Raw genomic sequence first — 18190 nt, forward strand, 5'->3', positions numbered from 1 at the left:
CATATAACAATACCTCATTTTTCTTACTAGTCTTTGAGTAAAAATTACTATTATCATTTATTCTTGCAAAACTAATCTTCACCCAGTAGTTATGTAGTCTTTCATACCATGTTCTAGGGACTTATTTTAAACCATATAAATCTTTGTGTAGCTTACACACCATATTCTTCTTTCTAGGATCCACAAATCCTTCAATCTATTCTATTCATATTTCTTCTACACGTATCCCATTTAGAAATACAGATTTGACATCTATTTGATATACTTTAAATCCTTTGTAAGACATGCAAGCAGTGTTCTAACTCCTTCTAGTATTTCTATAAGGGAAAATGTTTCCCCATAATCAACACCTTATACTTATGCATATCATTTGAATACTAGTCTTTTCTTATTCCTTGTGACTTCACCTTTTTTCATTTACGAGATTGTTCCTAAATACCCACTTTGTTCCACCAACATTTTTTTCTTTAGGTCTAGGTACCACCATCCATGTTTTTTAATTTTCTATCTGCTCAATTTATTCATTCATTACTTGTGTCCAATCCTCATTCTACAAAGCATCATTCATAGATTTGGGCTCAAACTCACAAAGTAAGCATCAATCACTTCTGAGTCTTTTTCTTGTCATAATACTATATTCTTTATCTTCAATGATTTGTTAAGGTGTATAAAGTATTCTCACATATTTTGCTAATATATTTTCTTTTCTTCTTTGTTCTTCAACTGGTACATACTAAAAAATGATTTCAAGCTCATTTGGTCTCTCTTTTTCATGTTCAGGTTTAGGTTTTGCATGCTCAACATTGCCTTCCTAATATTTGGCTTCCCCTTGTCTATGACTTGTTATCATTTGCCTATTATTGGACACTCATAGTGTGTTTCACAACAACTAGCTATTGCAACTCAACATTCCTAGTTTGCTGAGGATTTGTAGCTTTATTCTCTTGTTCAGGTAGAGTTCTAGGAGCACTATCATTGACATATATGAATGAATTGTAGTCTTCAAGATTTGCCTTGAATTTAATTTCATTCTTATCTATATATTCATCAACTTTCAGATTTGCACTTTCCACAACTTTGTTATATGAAAAATGAATTATAGGAAGTTTACCTTTGTATTTCCCTTTGCCTCTTCCAAGTCTTCTAGCCATCAGTGCCTCAAGTTCATCAAGATCATCATTACAAGTATCATTGCCACTTTTCACATGTTTTCCTTTTCCTTTCTTGCTAAGAACTAGTTTTTATTTAAAAGAAGATTCAATAGAAGTATGAGTGTAAAACTTAAAATTAGACATCTCAAAAGAAGTAAGCATACCAATTACACCTTCCAGATTTAGGTCATTACTTGGTGTACATCTCAGTTCTTGTATTATAGGAACCCTAATAAAATAAATGGAAAGTAGAGTTCTTAATACCTTTTTGATTACTATTTCATCCTCAATCTTTCTATTGGCACCTTAAATAATATTAACAACCTCTTTGATTCTTATATAGTACTGAAATGTGTTCTCACATTTTGTCATTCTCATTTCATCAAAATTTCCTCTCAAATTTTTTGATTTGGCTCTCATGACATTATCATCTCCTCAATATATGGTCTTTAGATTATCCCATATTTCTTTTACATTCTTTCACTCTTTTATGTTATCAAACTCAACATAACTCAGGGCTAAAGAAATCTCCAACATTGCATGATCGTGCTCTTCCTTTTCCTTTTAGTTGTTGTGTAGTCAAAGGGATTGTTGTTCTATTCACATATGCATTGTCTAGGAAACCTAGTGAAACATCACCAACATTTTCCTTGTAGGAAAATTCTCCTTGTTCAAATTTGGTGCCTCCTTTTTGTACATCATAATCTTTAGCTTTGAGTACCTTCAAAACTCTTCTCTAGAAGCACCAATTCTCTGATACCAATTGTTAGAATATTTAGAATAATTGAGAGGGGGGGTGAATCAATTATACAAGGTATAGGTGTACCAATTGAATAAACAATTACTTAAACAACTTTAGATCTTATCATTCCATAGCTCGATATCTATAGCCAAATTTTACTAACATCAACAAGTTGTCCATTGTCCTAAATATAATAGACTTGTAGAATATAAAAACTAATCAGTAAAACATCATAGATAACATCCACACAAGTTTGACACTAGGATTTAACATGGAAACCCAATTTGGGAAAAATTGCCAACCACATGTCACTAATTTTCACTCTTCTGAAGTGATCTCTCATAGGAGCCAACTTTGTTAAAGGTTACAAAACACATTGTTAATATGACCTTGTTAAAGTATTTAATCAGCTTGTTAGGAGTGTATTTGTTAGAGGACTTAGAGCATTCCCTTAAAATGTCACCTTGTTAGAAGATTTAATTATGTTTTTTAGATCACCCTTGATCAAAGAATTTCAAATATTGTTTACAATGGTTAAAAAGTAACAATAGGTTTTGATCTATTAAGTACAACTCACTTTACATGTACTAATCTTTGGTCAGCTTATAAACTAATTAATTGTATAATCTCCATTTTCATTTGAATCTCATATTCTCTTCAAATCCCTTTAAAAAATCACTCTTCACCTCTTCTAAACTTGTCTTAGCCTTCTTCTTAGATTCACCAGTCAATAACATTAGAGAATGCTCCAATCTTCCAAACTCTTTGGAACAACACTCTAGAACATATTTAATGTTCTCCCTTGTACCTCCTTAAATCGGTAATTTTGATATTTTTATTCTTAAACATCACCATAGATCTTAGGGTTTATAATTAGATTTTTCACATACAATGAATCTAATAGTTTTTTTGTTTTTCTCTTTCTTGTCTATAAACTTCTCATGGAATCCATTCCTTTAGTCATTTACCTAATCGTCACCCTATATTAAATGATCCAACTCATCAATCCTTATCGTCAACATGCTTTCCATATTCAAAGAAGTCAACTTAGTTGGTTGGAAATTATGTTTTCTTATAAATAGTTAAAATGTTGTTCCTTAGCCAATACTATATTTTGACACTCGATCATCATTGGGTTACTCTGTCACTACTAAATTTCTTGCTCGATACATACACTATTACTCAGTCATTATTGATGCTTGGTCAACACTACTTTTTCTCAGCTTGTTCTAGTACTCGGTTGACACTAGAATCACTTGGCATGTACTTCACAGTTTTTAATTTTATACTCTATTTCTTAGTAAAGCCTATAAATTTGATCTATCTTTGTTCACATTTTCAAGACTTGAGCATTACTATCTTCTCCACTTGTAGCATAATATTAGAAATGGCTTTATCTTGTCAAAGTCAAACTAATCAAATGTCCATTTATATTTTCCTCTTTAGAACTCAAAATTTCTTCTAGATTCTTTTGTTTTGAACAACTTCTCAAATCCTGTCCATCAATCAAATAGATGTGACACTTAGATTAGATGGAAAATCATCTCACCATTAGATTTGACATCAATGACAACATAAAAATATTTCTAGTTGTATCTTCCAACATCAAATCCCTATTGGAAGATGTGGGTGAAGTAATTGGTGATTTCTTGATGGTTTATGAAGACTCATAAAATATTTTGCATTATATTTTACATGAGAATCCTTATTGAGGTAGATATTTCTAAGGGTTTTCCTCAAAAATTTAAAATTTAGCTTCCTAATGGGAGTTTGGTTCAGTCTTTAGACTATTAAGGGATTCCAGTTAGATGTATAAAATACTTTAGCACTAGGCATTTGGTGGATCAATGTGGTTTTCAGAGGGATAAGTCTAAAAAAGATTCTTCTTGGTGGAAGAGGCCTTATTTTGAGCATTATACTATTTCTAAGATGGCTGCATAGGTTTCTCCCATTATCAATCTTGTTCGTGTTGTTCCTATTTTTATTGATGCTACTAGTATTTTTGTGGGTAGTGTAGTGATTGGTTTAGATGTTTCTACTTTTGGTCATGGTAGCAATTATGTTTTTGCAAGGTTTACTAGTAATTCTTCTAGTTTCCCTATTGTACCTACTAGTCTATAGTCTTCAGATGTTTTCCTTGACTTCCTTAATGTTGTTGTGGATTCCACAATGCTAGAAGAGGATTTTTGTGTTTGGTTTCTTTCTAGTGCTAGTTCTATTGTTGTTATTTTTCCTTTTGTTCGATCTATAGCTATTAGCTTTGTCTAAGTTTCAATTGTTGGAACTGTTGTGATAGATAAGCTTATTCTAGATTTACAAGACATATTATCATTGGTTGAGGAGGGGTCAATCCTAGATATTAGAAAATATCATAATAAATCCTATCCTCAATTTGACATGAATCTTTTCTCCCATAAAAAAAGAGGTTAAGGAAAAACCTAGGTTTTTCCTTGTGTTAACTGGATGAGGGTTTCTTTTCCTCAGGGAATATTAGATCTTCACTCTTTCTATTTATTATTTTCCTATCTATTTTTGTCTTTTGGTTAGGTTTGTATTGGTTCCAATAATTATTTTCTAGGTTTTGGTTGTGGGGAGTCCGGTTTTGTCTAGCTTTGATCCATTTTGGTATTTTATTGAAATATATTTTGTAAGAACATGATAAAATTTTGAGTCCCCGTAATACCTATTTTATCCTTCAATAAAATTAATGATACACAACAAGAGAAATTCATACACCATAACACACCAATTTTTTTACTAGTGAAACCCTTGATCAAAGAGAAAATCCTAGTGGGGATAACACTCATAAGATAGTGTATTGATTTATATGTTCCCTATATAAGGATGTGAAAATATTCCTTGTTAGAGGTTAGATCCTTATTATGAAAGCTTTAACTCTTGTTAGGAGGTACCAACCATTTTAAAGTTTAAAATGGAAACAAATAGACCCATTGTCCAAATTGCTTTAGCAACTATAAAGTTCTAACTTTACGATAAAAAATCTGCATCAAGTGAATTTATTGACTTGCAAATTACTTTCTAAAATAATTCCTATGAATCCCAATATAATGAATTATATCAATCTATTCCCTTCTCTAATAATTTGGTCTTCAAGCTCACATCAGTTGACCATATACATTACATACACGATGATTTATAGTTAAGGAAAATATCTTTCTTTTATACTATTGTTGTTCCACAATGTATGCCCCATTTCAATTAGAAAAGGGGACCCCTTACTTTCTTTTTTGGCTTTTTGGATCCCTAGTTTAGGGTTTAAGTCCTTTCGAGGTTCTATCTAGTCTCCTAGTTCATGTTCGAGTCTCGACTGAGAAGCCCATTTGATGAAAATGAGAGGTTTTGAGGGAATAGGCCTATTTTGCAAAGAAAAGAAGTGCACTAGTGCACCTCAATTGGTATGCTAATTTTCTAAAAGTTAGGGAGTGAGACATTTACAATGTGTAGGTGCATAGTTGTGCACCTACGTAGTTGTGCACCTGCACAACACCCAAGAGACCCAAGGCCTATATAACCCCGTCACCCCCTTCTCTTCTAGACTACTTTCACTCTTCATTTTCTTATCTTTCAAGATCCTAGCCACAACACCACACCTATCTAGGTGTTCCATCTTTTCCCTCCCTCCTATAAAGAACAAACACAAACAAAGATAAAATGCATAAAATAAGGTGCATAGAAGTGCACCTCATAAGGTGCACCACTGTGCACCTTATTCTCTTCATAAAACTAGAATGTATAAGAAACCTTTAATAAAACTAATTAAAAAACCCACATGACGTGCACAATAGCACACCTCATGAGGTGCACTACTGTGCACCTTAAAAAGAGCTTTTAAAAACTTGCCCAAGTGAAAAATGAGGTGTGTATTAGCACACTTCATGAGGTGCACTAATGTGCACACCATACAATAGAATTTGCTAATGAAAAATAAAAAAAGGCACATCAATCGCACCTATCAGGTGTGCCTAGTGTGTTAATTTTATTTTTTGCATTCTAAGGGGTCAAATAAGGTTTTTGAGGTGTTTTTAGACAACTAAGTTTTAGGGTTTTGTTTGTCTTAATATAGGGTCTTAATTAATCAAAATTTCTTCAATTCTGAGCTAATGGACATGCTTTTGTATAGATACAATGGCATCTTTATCATCCTCCCTTCCTAAGAAGATGGCACCAAAACCATTTGTATTCAAGTTTCAGGGCATTCCTACAAAATCATAGTGTGAGGATGAGTTTTTAGAGATTTGAGACATAGATTTGGGTGAGTTCTTAAAATTGTGCAACAAACCAACTAAGAAGTTTTTGATGATCTCCACATTGATATGATCAGGTCTTGTTAATGCAGTATCACACTTGGTGTCATTAAAGTCCTTAGACCCAATCATGAAAGTCGTAGATAATTTTGTTCCTAAAGAGAGAGTAGTTAAGAGCATAATGGGAGAGATCATTCTCGATCTTTGACCCAAGAACATTGAAAAAGTGTTTCACCTTCCAAGGGTAGACCAGTTCATCAAATTAACCTATCACCAAGCCAAGAGATGTATAGGGAACATGTGGAAGAAGCTTTTAAGATCATTCAGTCCTTATACCTAATTGAGAACAATATCCTAGGATGAAAAGCTAACAAAATGGATATGACATAGGGATATATCAAGGAAGACATTAGATATTCCATCATATTATTAAGTAGAGTTATGGGTTTTCCAGTATCAGGGCATCTTAACATTTGGATGGGGTATTTTATTGAGACCATCAAGATGGTGAAGATGTCATTTGATTGGGCCTTTGCTCTCATTTAGAATTTGGGTGAGCAACTGGTGGCAGTAGAGAACAATAGGAAATTTTACATGACATCATACTTGGTGTACTTGTTAGCAGCAAGGGTGATGGATTATCCAAGGCTCTACAAGAGGGGTAGTATGTAGGATGCAAATGCATGACCTTATATTGTATATCCTCAGGTGGTGAAGAAGAGGCTTTTAGAACAAAGCAAAGAATATATAATTGTTAATGATGCTTTTATATTTGCAATAATCCAGTTCATAGAAGGGGATTATGTAAAGAGAATATCAAAGTGGGTAACTACACATATATCACTAGTTAGAGCTTATTATATCTAGTTCCCAACATTTACATATTTGAGGGTAGTGGGTAAAACTATCAACCTTAAGAATCTCCCCAAGTATCCTAGTGATAGACTTATTCTCCTAGAGATCTCTTAACAACTCTTGTCTACATATGACATAATTAGAAAGTAGCACAAAACATGTTGGATGTGACCTATGACTATAAGACCTTTTTAGGTGGATCAGAGACAAGAAATTCTATATTTTGAATGTGAATGGGATAAATATCCCTTGGAAGAGTATAATTCTCCATGGCCTTATTTTGACAATATTGGGAGAGTGGTATACTTAGTGAGTAAAACATTCTAGCATAAGGATGTAGTTGAAGATCACTAGATGAATGCAATAGATGACTATGATGTCAAAATAAGGGATTATTTTAAGATTACTCTATATCTAGAAGAGAGGACTTTAAAGATAAAGATCTCATTAAAGATTGTACAACAAGACTTAGACAAGCTTCTCGACCCATTGTTTAACAAGGATAGGATCGGTGACAAGCCTATCATGAATGCTGAGATAGACAAGGAAGAAAACTCAAACACAAACCATAAGGCAGGGAACACCATTAAATTGATGCAAGATTGGACCAAGAAACCATTCAAACTTGATTAAATTCCTAAAATATTAGTCTTTTATGCCCTAGCCCACCCAACCAAAGGTTGAGGAGCAAAGGCCACAGTGCCCACATTTACAGCCCAATCACTAGTAAAACCAAAAATAGTGCACCAACTTGATAGACTAGTTGCGTATTATGGGGCTCAAAAGGTTAAAGGTAAGGGAAAAAGGAAGAGGAATTCTCATCAAAAAGTAAAGACACAAGAGGGAGAAATTTAGGCACCTCCATAGAAAGGAGAGAAAAATGTACAAGGGTCAGAAAATGTAGAAGCTATAAAAGTCCTAGAGGATCCCTAAGTATCGCCAACTACACCAAGCCAAGGGGAAATAGAAACTAAAGTACAAGAGGTTTCCCTACCTCAAAAAATAGAGTAAGCCTCCCCCTCCACACCTAAAAGAAGAAAGAAAAATATTCTAGTAAAAAGAAAGAAAAAGGTGATCAAGAAAGTGATTCCTTTCACCTTAGTTCCCAAACCAATTCTCGAGGAAGTAGAAGAAGAGGGTGATGAGGAGGAAGAGGAAAACCTATTTTTGAATAGGAGAAGTACTAGAGCTACAAGTCAAAGAGGAGGAGAAGTTCCATGATTGCACTGTCATCTATCCCTAATGAACCCATTCAAGCTACAATATCAAAAGATGAGATGCAACAATAGATAGATGAGTTGGATGTGGCTGGCACTGATGTCTTTCAAATGTTAGATTTTGACTTTATACTTGTGGGTACTTAGTTGGTCAGGGATAAGATAAGAGACACTCCAACTAATCAACCTCAAGAAGAGGATTGGAGTTAGATGCCCCCCAAATCACAAGGACCTAAAGTAGTCCCATAATCCCAAGTACAAGTCACATTCTATGTAGACAAGGGATCAGCTACCCCTCTTCCTCTAGGAATAGAAGCCAAATAGGTCCAAATAAAATATGAAGAAGAGCCATAACAAGTATCCACCAATGAAGTGTTAGAAGAAGGGTAGATAAGTGAAAAAACTCAACAAACTTCCCAAGACATAGAGGTGAGAACTGTGGGCTCCACATATATAGAGACTCCTAGTGTAAATCTCTTACAAAGGGAGAAGACTCCAGAAAGGGGTGATAAGAGGAAGGGTATAGCCAAGTTAACTCCTTCATCCTCAAAAGGTAAATCCTTGATATGGAATATCCCAAGGTGGCTGAGGAAAGAGGTGATAATAAATAAGAAACAACTATTCACCACCAAAGAGGAGGATAGAATGGAATTGATAAAAGTTCCAAGAAAACCTGAATCACCACTGAGGGATGCACAGGCTCTAGCCTTCATCATGATTGATTAGAGCCAAGACTTGTTTTCTCACATAGCTATCCCTCCTCTACAATCAAATGTTGAAGAATTGACTCCAAGGGATTATCAGATCCAATAAATTATGCTTGGGAAGCCAACATTGGAAACTGTGAAGCTGATGGTAACAACAAGGATGAAGGCAGTGTTTAGGATCTTAGAATAGGATGGGGTAGAATTGATAACACTTCAACATCAAAAAAAAATCCTAAAGGGATATTTTAGAAAAGTTTTTAGTCACTTGGGATCAAAACAAAATCCTAAAGGGATATTTGAGAAAAGTTGTTAGTCACTTGGATCCCACAAACCCTCAGGATACCTTAAATATGGCAATTAAAGCAAGAGATAGGGGTGTGGTATAGTTGGACCCATTTTTGAGAGCTTGTTAGCAATGGGGAGAAATTTTTTAGGAGAAAGGTGTATTAATTATGCAAAGAAATATGAAGTTATTACATGTTATGTAGGAGAATGTGGACAAACTAGTAGCTATTTTGAATCAAGATTTTGGTCTAATGGATGAAGTGTATACTTGGGGGGAAAGAATTACAGGCATTATAGGAAATCAAAGGCCAAAGGTATCAGATGCTAATGGATGTATATATAGCTAAGGAGTTATATAAAATACATGATTGGATTGAAAAGATTGTGTATGGTAATAAAGTGATGGAGTCATTAAATGCAGAGATTCACAGGCTCAAGGACCAAGCCCAAGAGAAAATTTTGGAAGCTAAGAAGCATTATAGTGATGCATATCTAGACATTTTTGAGGATGCTGCATGGGAAAAGCTAACACCAATAGAGGTAGTAGTTGAGAAATTTTGGAAAACTTTTGATGAAGTTTCTAATGATGAGGATATTTGGCAAGCATTCAGAATGGAAGAGGCTTTATTAGAGCTTGATGTTAAACTCAGAGATTTTGCAAAAACATGTATAGAAGTGGATAACTATAGGTAGAAAGTAAAGGAAAAATATAATGCCTTAGATTTTCCAGATGTGGCTCAAGTCATGGAGATAATTGAGAAATTCAAGGGAAAATACCTAGAAGCTAGAATCTCAATTTTGACACTTCGTAAAATTTTATATTTTTTGCCTCTGAGGTGCATTGCTGTGTTGTTGCGCTAGGTGCACTGTTGCACTAGGTGCACTGTTGCACTAGGTGCATTGCTGCACTATTATGCTAGGTGTACTGGTGTACTTTTTGAAATATTGTCTTAGAATATTTTGAAGAAGTTAGAGCTGCATCAACAATTAACTACCAGTTTAAAATTTAGTGCTTTCCATGCATTGGAAGTACATTCTGATAGTAGTTTAACTTTGACAGATGCTTAGTGAAGATGGAGCTTCTATTTTCAACACTTCTAGACACTCTTACATCAATTTAAGGCTTTCCCTTTCTTATCTTCTCATGCTTTCTTTTTTTTATGACATGTAAAGGCTCACGCATCCAATTAATAATATAAAAATGGATAGTCTTACTTAGCACTAGTTAGATAGATAGTTTGTACATAAAAATATTCTTTCATTAGTTTAAAAGAATATGATTGAAAAAATATCTCTTACTCTTAGCAAAAATTGAGGAGAAAATTTCTTATAAATTCAGGATTGTAATATGTAATCAAGGTTGCCATTATTTTGCAATCATAATACTCTTTTGGTGCTCACATTTGGAGTGTAGTGATTCTTGCCTAAGTGTGTTATATTTTATGGTTGTATTTTCATGGAATCTAATTGAGCCAAAAGATTATCATGTTATTTTTGGTTGTGCAATCTTTTAATTCTAGTGTTTACTATAGTTTTACAAATTCTGTTGATGTACTTAGTTCAAGAAGAGATCATCATCGAACCTACATAGTGATTTTTCTTGCATGAGCACACTTTCCATGGCCTTGTGAATGAAAAGTGAAACATCTTATGGTTACTGAATTCCCCATTGATGATTGTATCAGTGGAATTAAGGCAGCATTGCTCCTACTTTCATTGGTTACCTACCAATCTTTTTGAAAGCTTAACTCGTAGACATATTGTTTCTGTAGCTTATGTCCATTAGGATTTTACTTTCATGTTATTTTTTTAAACTTCCTGTCACCTTATCTTCATTATTTTCTTTACTAACCCCTTGGTTAAATACAAAAATATGTTTCTTTTTGTGTGTTTACTCTTTTGAAGCATAAAATATATTCCACATCTTATTTGAAGTTATCAGAACCAGCAAAGGCCTCCTCATGAAAATTCACATTTATCTTTAATTGAGGAGATTCTAGTAGGTCGCAAGAATACCCAGAACCTTGGATTTGATCCTCAAATTAGCTTTTCAAGAGAGGAGTTCAAAAGGATTCCTTCCATTAAGCATCATGCAAAATGATAGATCAACTTAAGTGGTGCTAGAAGGAGGGCCTCTTTACTTACATAATAGAAGAACTTTGCAAACTTCAAATTTTTTCACTTTTTCATGACTTCATAAAAATTTTCTATGTCTGAGATTTTGAGGTGCACTACTGTGCTAAGTGTGCTGGTGCACTAGGCATGTTGAATTTTGTGGTACACCTTATTTGTGAGAAAGTGTACTTTTATAGAGGTGTACTTTTTCTAGAGTTAATGCAAACTGGAGCATCTTGATCTAGCATCCCCATTTTAGCGAGGTTTAAGATCTTCACCAAGCACACAAGAGTTCCTCAAGATTAGACATTTTTGCAAACCTCACAATAACAAAGGAATCCCTCAAATTCTACCAGTTCCATTTAACATTTGATCTATTAGTGTAGTTTTTTATTTCCTAGTGGGTTATTTATTTTTCCCTATTTTTATTAGTTTTTTTCCTACACTTTTAATAATCTTGCTTAGGTTAATAAAGCATGTTTTATTTAGAAAGTGGTTGTGAGGTGTCACCTTCCTACATGTGAGCATCCATTTGCTATCTTAGGAAGATACTTTGCTATCTTTAGTCCGATAGATGTTTGCTCCTCATTGGTCGGTGTTGCCACCTCCTCCCTCTTCCTTGTCTATGTAAGCTTGTTACCTAGCTTGTATTTGGGATCGATTTCTTTTGCATCCTCTTAATACTATTTTGCTTCCAGTATTTGCAATACTCTCTTGGATACTAACTCTATGTTGCTATTCTAATTTTATATCATTTGCATTCATAGTTTAGATATCTATTCTTTGCACTAGTTTTCTTGGTTATCAATCTTTTCAGATTCTAACATGGTATTAGAGCTTTTCTATGTGCAAGAGTAGATTTTAGTTTCCTTATTTGAGAGATTTGGGGGGGAGGGGGGGGGGGGGGGGTTAATAAATTTCATTGTAGTTTTTTGGAAAAAGAAGTATGCTCTTCTCTTGCATCTTTGGATGATCTTGAGAATCAAATTTTTTTTAACAAAAGCATTTTTAATCTTTGAGGTTTCAATCTCAAATTTGACAACCAACGTGCATATTTGAAGTTTTCAATTAGTATTGTAGGTTCCAACATGCCATTGATGGACTTAGGAAGCTGATCCAGCATTTTCATGTCATATTTTGGTTGCTGGGGTTATTTCTTGATTTTTGGAGCCATTTTTTACTATTAAAGGTGTCTAATTTACACTACAACAACATCTTCTGTACATCAGAAAGAAAATTGCTTTCTAAGTTTTGTTCGTGGAACCAAAAAAATATCTAGGTATCTTTTAGTTTTTGCATGAAAGCAATATATTTGGTAGAATTGAGCACGAAAAGCTACAGCTATAACCCTCTCCATTGGTAGTCGCAGATTTGAACATAGTTTTCAAATGTCTTGTTCTTGCTCATACGAACTCCGATTTTGATGATTCTTGTTATGACCTTGGCTATTTTTTTTGTGCTCCATACAATAGTGGAGTTTTTTATTTTTATTTTTATGAATGAATTCTTCAAAAATTGTAGATTCTCGGTCATGACTATGCATAGTTCTCATTTCGAAAACTTCAGAGGATCATAACTTTCTCATACGACCTCGTATTAGGGCAATTCTTTTTTTGAAAGTGCATGATTTTTCAAGTAGATCACAATAGTGCTATTTGTTTCCTTGATTATTGTGCCTAAGTTTCACTTTCAGCATATTCTCTTCATGAGGGTTTGTAATGCATTGAAATCAAGACCACTAAGTATTTCTTTCTAGTGGTAGTTGTAAACACACTAAAATAAAGTGCCAAATCATATTTCTTTGGGGGGGATTCTTTGATTGAATAAAAAGGGGGAGCTTTGTCATGGCTGGATTCTCTTTTTTCTTGGCATTTCTTCTCTACCTTTCTTCATCATGGATCAAAAAAAATGCCCATCCTAACTCCATAAAATTACTTTGAGTGGAAATCACGCATGACAATTCACTTAAAGAAAGCTGGATTAAATAGGATAACTATGGGACTTGAAATTGAACTTGCTAAAGATGAAGACAAGCCTAAGTGGTTTAACAAATTTGATGAGGCATATGGAACATTGTGTTTGTTTGTTTCTCTTGATTTTCTATTTCACATTGAATCTTTGAATACACCAAATGAAATATGGCTAAAGCTAGAAACACTATTTGGTACACAAGATTCAATGAGGGGTCATATGTTGGAAAATGAACTAATTAGTTTAAGTCCAGGCAATTTTAACACAATCTAGGATTTCTTCACTAAATTGAAGTCACTAAGGTTGTAGTTAAAAAAATGTGGAATTGAAAAGAAAGATGAACAACTGATTCTTAGTATTCTCTCTAAGCTAAGTTTAGAATATTCTATGTTTGTCTCTACCTTCTATGCTACTAAGGGTGCACTTGGTACTCAATTCACCATGCCATCTTTAGATGATTTTGCTATCAATCTCACTCAAAAATAGGACAAGCTAATCCAGATGGGCACTCTTACATCCTCTAAGTCACATGCCTTGGCTGCCAACAAAGGCACAAAAGTACAAAAAGGACAAAGTAGTAACAACAATAGTAAGGAGAAGAAACAAAAGAATAGCAAGGAGAAGAAGGATCAGATACTAGTTGCTTCAAAAGAAACTATTGATACCCCATCTTCCAAGGGCAATAAGCCTAAGAAAGAAAAGGTCCAATGTGCCTATTGTACGAGACCTGGTCATGATGAACATAAATATTTGCAGAAACAACTTGATCACTTGACACACATTCTTGAGAAGAATAATATCAGTGTTCCCGAGTCTACCAAACAAAGTTCAAATGAAGGATCTAACAAGGAAAAATAAAACAACAAGGGGAAAGGAAAGGGAAATGCCCTTGTTGTAGTTGCTTCCTCACCATCCAATTGGGTTCTTGATTCAGGTACTTCACACCACATGGCTTCATCTAAGGAAGAACTTGCATCCTTGGAGCCATGTACTATGCCTTCTATTTTGATGGGTGATAACACTCCTATTGAGGGAGAGGGTCTGTTAATGTGGGGGATGGCACATTCCATGATGTTCCTTATGTACCCTCATTGTCAACTAATCTCCTATCAGTATACCAGATCACTCACACAAGTTTAGTTAAGCGGGTTGAGTTCACTCTTGTATCAGTGAAGATATGTGAGTTGCACAATGATTCTACAGTTACAGTTGGGAGAGTAGATCATTAACCATGACTCTATATGTTTTCTCACTTTGTTCTTGATCCTCCTTTGACTGTTTTGCTCACTCACTCTAATGATGTGAGTAGATTATGGCATGAGTGGTTTGGCCATCTTAACTTCCACTACTTGCATCAGCTTAACCAGTAGAGCATGGTCATAGGGTTGCCTTCTACTTTGACATTGGAGTCACTTGGAATACATGATAGATTTTCTGATGGGTCAGATTCACTTGAGCAGTCTTCTACCTCCACTTTTGATGCAGAGAGTGATTTAGAGGACTCACCTCATTCCTCTCCTAGTCATCATTCATAGGTTGATGGTTCTCCTCTAGATTCTTCATCTTTTGGTCCACTTTGGGCTAGATAGACCTTGCAGTTTGTAGGTGATTGGGTTGGGGATCCATCAGACACCAAGCAGACTCGTTCAAAATTCTAGGATGCTCTACATATCTTCATTGCTTCTACCTCAAATCCATAGTCCTTTCATAAGGCTTTTGGTATTTCTGAGTGGGATACAACTATGTAGGAAGAGTATAGTTCCTTGATGAGGAACCACACTTGGGATCTTGTTCGTTTTCCTAAGGGAAGAAAACTTATTCGATGTAAGTGGATCTACAAGACAAAATTTGCAAGCTTTGCTGGGGGTGCGGGATGCTTCATCTTTTGGGGGGGCCTCTTCCTCTCACTTGGAGTCCTAATTTTCTTTGGGGAGTCTTTTTTCTCTCTCTTTTGGGGGAATTTTATGTACATGGGTACCTCATTAGGCTTGACTTGTTGGGACCCATTTCTACATCCACCTAAGCTTCGCTTATGTGTTAGTGTAGTTTTTTATTTCCTAGTGGTTTATTTATTTTTCCCTATTTTGCTAGTTTTTTTCCTACACTTTTAATAATCTTGCTTAGGTTAATAAAGCATGTCTTATTTAGAAAGTGGTTGCGAGGTGTCACCTTCCTACATGTGAGCATCCATTTGCTATCTTAGGAAGATACTTTTTTATCTTTAGTCTAATAGATGTTTGCTCCTCATTGGTCGGTGTTGCCACCTCCTCCCTCTTCCTTGTCTATATAAGCATTTTACCTAGCTTGTATTTGGGATCGATTTCTTTTTCATCCTCTTAATGCTATTTTGCTTCCAGTATGTGCAATACTCTCTTGGAGACTAACTCTATGTTGCTATTTTGATTTTATATTATTTGCATTCATAGTTTAGATATCTATTCTTTGCACTAGTTTTTTGGGTTATCAATCTTTTTAGATTCTAACATGATCATCTTCTTTAGCTCTGCCTCCACAGCAACCACCTAGTGGACAAAAAAATCCTCCAATAGTTACACCTTTGCAATAGCCACCCCTTCGTCCACCAAATTCTTTAATGGCCTTTTTGAAAATGTTTTAGACTCACCAATCAACTTGATAGGTGTATTAAATGATTTTCTTAAGACTCTTGAGAAGTATTGCCCAAGGTTTATCTGTGGATAGACACAAACTATTGAAGATCATGTCAAGTTATTCAAAGAAATTTGCAATGAAGAGAAAACTGCTAATGAAAATGTGGTTCTTGGCTTATTCTCATACTCTTTGAGGGAAGTTGCCTTTAATTGGCACATTAATCTACCACTTGGATATATTAGAGATTGTGCTACTTTCTAAAAATTATTCTTGGAATAATTCAAGGCTTTCATTAATCCACCTATGATACATCAAAAATTCATATTAATAAAAAAGGATCTAGCTGAGATAGTTTTATGCTTCAACCATCTCTTTCACATGGCATACTATAAGTTGGAAATGCCATACACTATACTAGTTGAAGCTTTTATTTAGATTTATATCAATGCTATGGACCATCTTACTACTATTTTTCTAAGAAGACTTTCGAAAATGGATGTTGACACATTTGACAAAGTCTTTTTAGAAGCAATTAACTTTACTAAGCAAGCCAATCCTAATGGAGGAGGATTGATGTTTCCAGCTCAAGGTCTAACTACAATGCCCACATATCCTATCGAAATACTGACAATGCCTAGCTAGTTCATACCTATAAATCTAGTTCCATTACAATAGGCACTTGCTCCTCAAAACCCAACTTTAACATAACCATGGTATGAACCTTTAAAAGCTTCTTTCTTTGAACAAAAGGCAACAACTTCCGCTAAGGCAGACCACAGTTTTGCCTTTGATTTTTGCTAAATGAAGAAGACCATGTCATAAATGAAAAATGAGCTGAATTGCTTAAGATTTTTACAATTAAAGAATAAAAAATTTCAAAGAAACAACACTAGTCCTTACAACAACAACAATTACAATTAGAATTACAATAGGAATTCTTTCGAAAACAACAATGCTAGGAATAACAATGGAGGAGACAATTACAATCCTCTTGATTGTAACAATGACTTCCAAAGACATAATAGAAAATGTAACACTCATCCAAATAATGGAAGCATTCCTATAGATAACAATAACAACAATTTTCAATATACATATATCAATTAGTATGATGATGGTGAAAATGCATTTAACAATGATGGTTTGTATTATAATGGGAATCAAGACATGACTCAAAATTCACAAGCAAATGAAAATGTCCCTCCTATATAGTTTAATGCTATGCTATTGAAATCTTATGATTTTGCATAGAATTCATAGGTAGACAAACCAACCACTAAAGAATTCTCTTTTCCAATATGTCAGGAATCAGATATTCAATCAGAAGAGATGTTTTCCTTTCGTAATGATAATCCAAATACATACAATCTGTGAAGTCAAAAATAACCTATGACAGATGGAATTCCTCCAAGACTATAACCAACTCCTCCCAATCTAAGAGCAAGTAATAATCTGGTGCCGATCAAGCCTTTTCCTGGAGGACAACTAAGAATCAAGGAACTATCCCAACAATCTTGAAAAATCTAGCTTGGTCTACTAAGAAATATAGTGCGGTGGAAGATTTGAAACAAACAAACAAAGGCCAACATGTCCATGTTTGACATGTTGCAAAACTATCCTCAACAACAAGAAGCATTGATGAAAACTCTAGACCATACAAAGATACCCCATAATACAAATACTATTCCTCAAAAATAGTATCTCAATAAGTCAATACTTCGGAGGCTATGCCAACTATGTTTAAAGAAAAGGTTGAGGTTCCCCCGTTTTTGCTTAGCATCATGATATATGGGAAGAATATTCATAATTTCCTAATTAATTTAGGAGCCTCATGTAATGTTATGCCACTATCAATAGCACAAATCTTTGGAGTTATTCCTTAGCCTTCTAATCATATAGTGATACAGTTGGATAAAATAGAAGTAAAAGTCATTGGTGTGTTGAAAGATGTTCAGATACAGTTGATAGTTGACCCTTGAATTAAAGATATCATTGATATAAATTTGGTTGATATTTTAGAAACATATGGATTACTTTTAATTAGAGAATGGATGAAATGCCTAAGAGGATGGTTTTCTATAGATTTTACACAATTGTGGTTACCATGGAAAGGGTTGAACAATCAAATCAAGATGGATGCAAAGCCCAAGTTAAAAACAATGATTAATGAATATAATGTACCTAATGGGGTGGCATTTTTACAATTAGATTTAGGCTCTTACAAAGTGATGGCATTTGATACAACTTCAAACAAAATATCCATTATCAAGAT

Source organism: Cupressus sempervirens, chromosome 8, assembly GCF_028749045.1.
Source record: "Cupressus sempervirens isolate cs-2001-9-10 chromosome 8, ASM2874904v1, whole genome shotgun sequence".
In the NCBI taxonomy this organism is placed as follows: domain Eukaryota; kingdom Viridiplantae; phylum Streptophyta; class Pinopsida; order Cupressales; family Cupressaceae; genus Cupressus; species Cupressus sempervirens.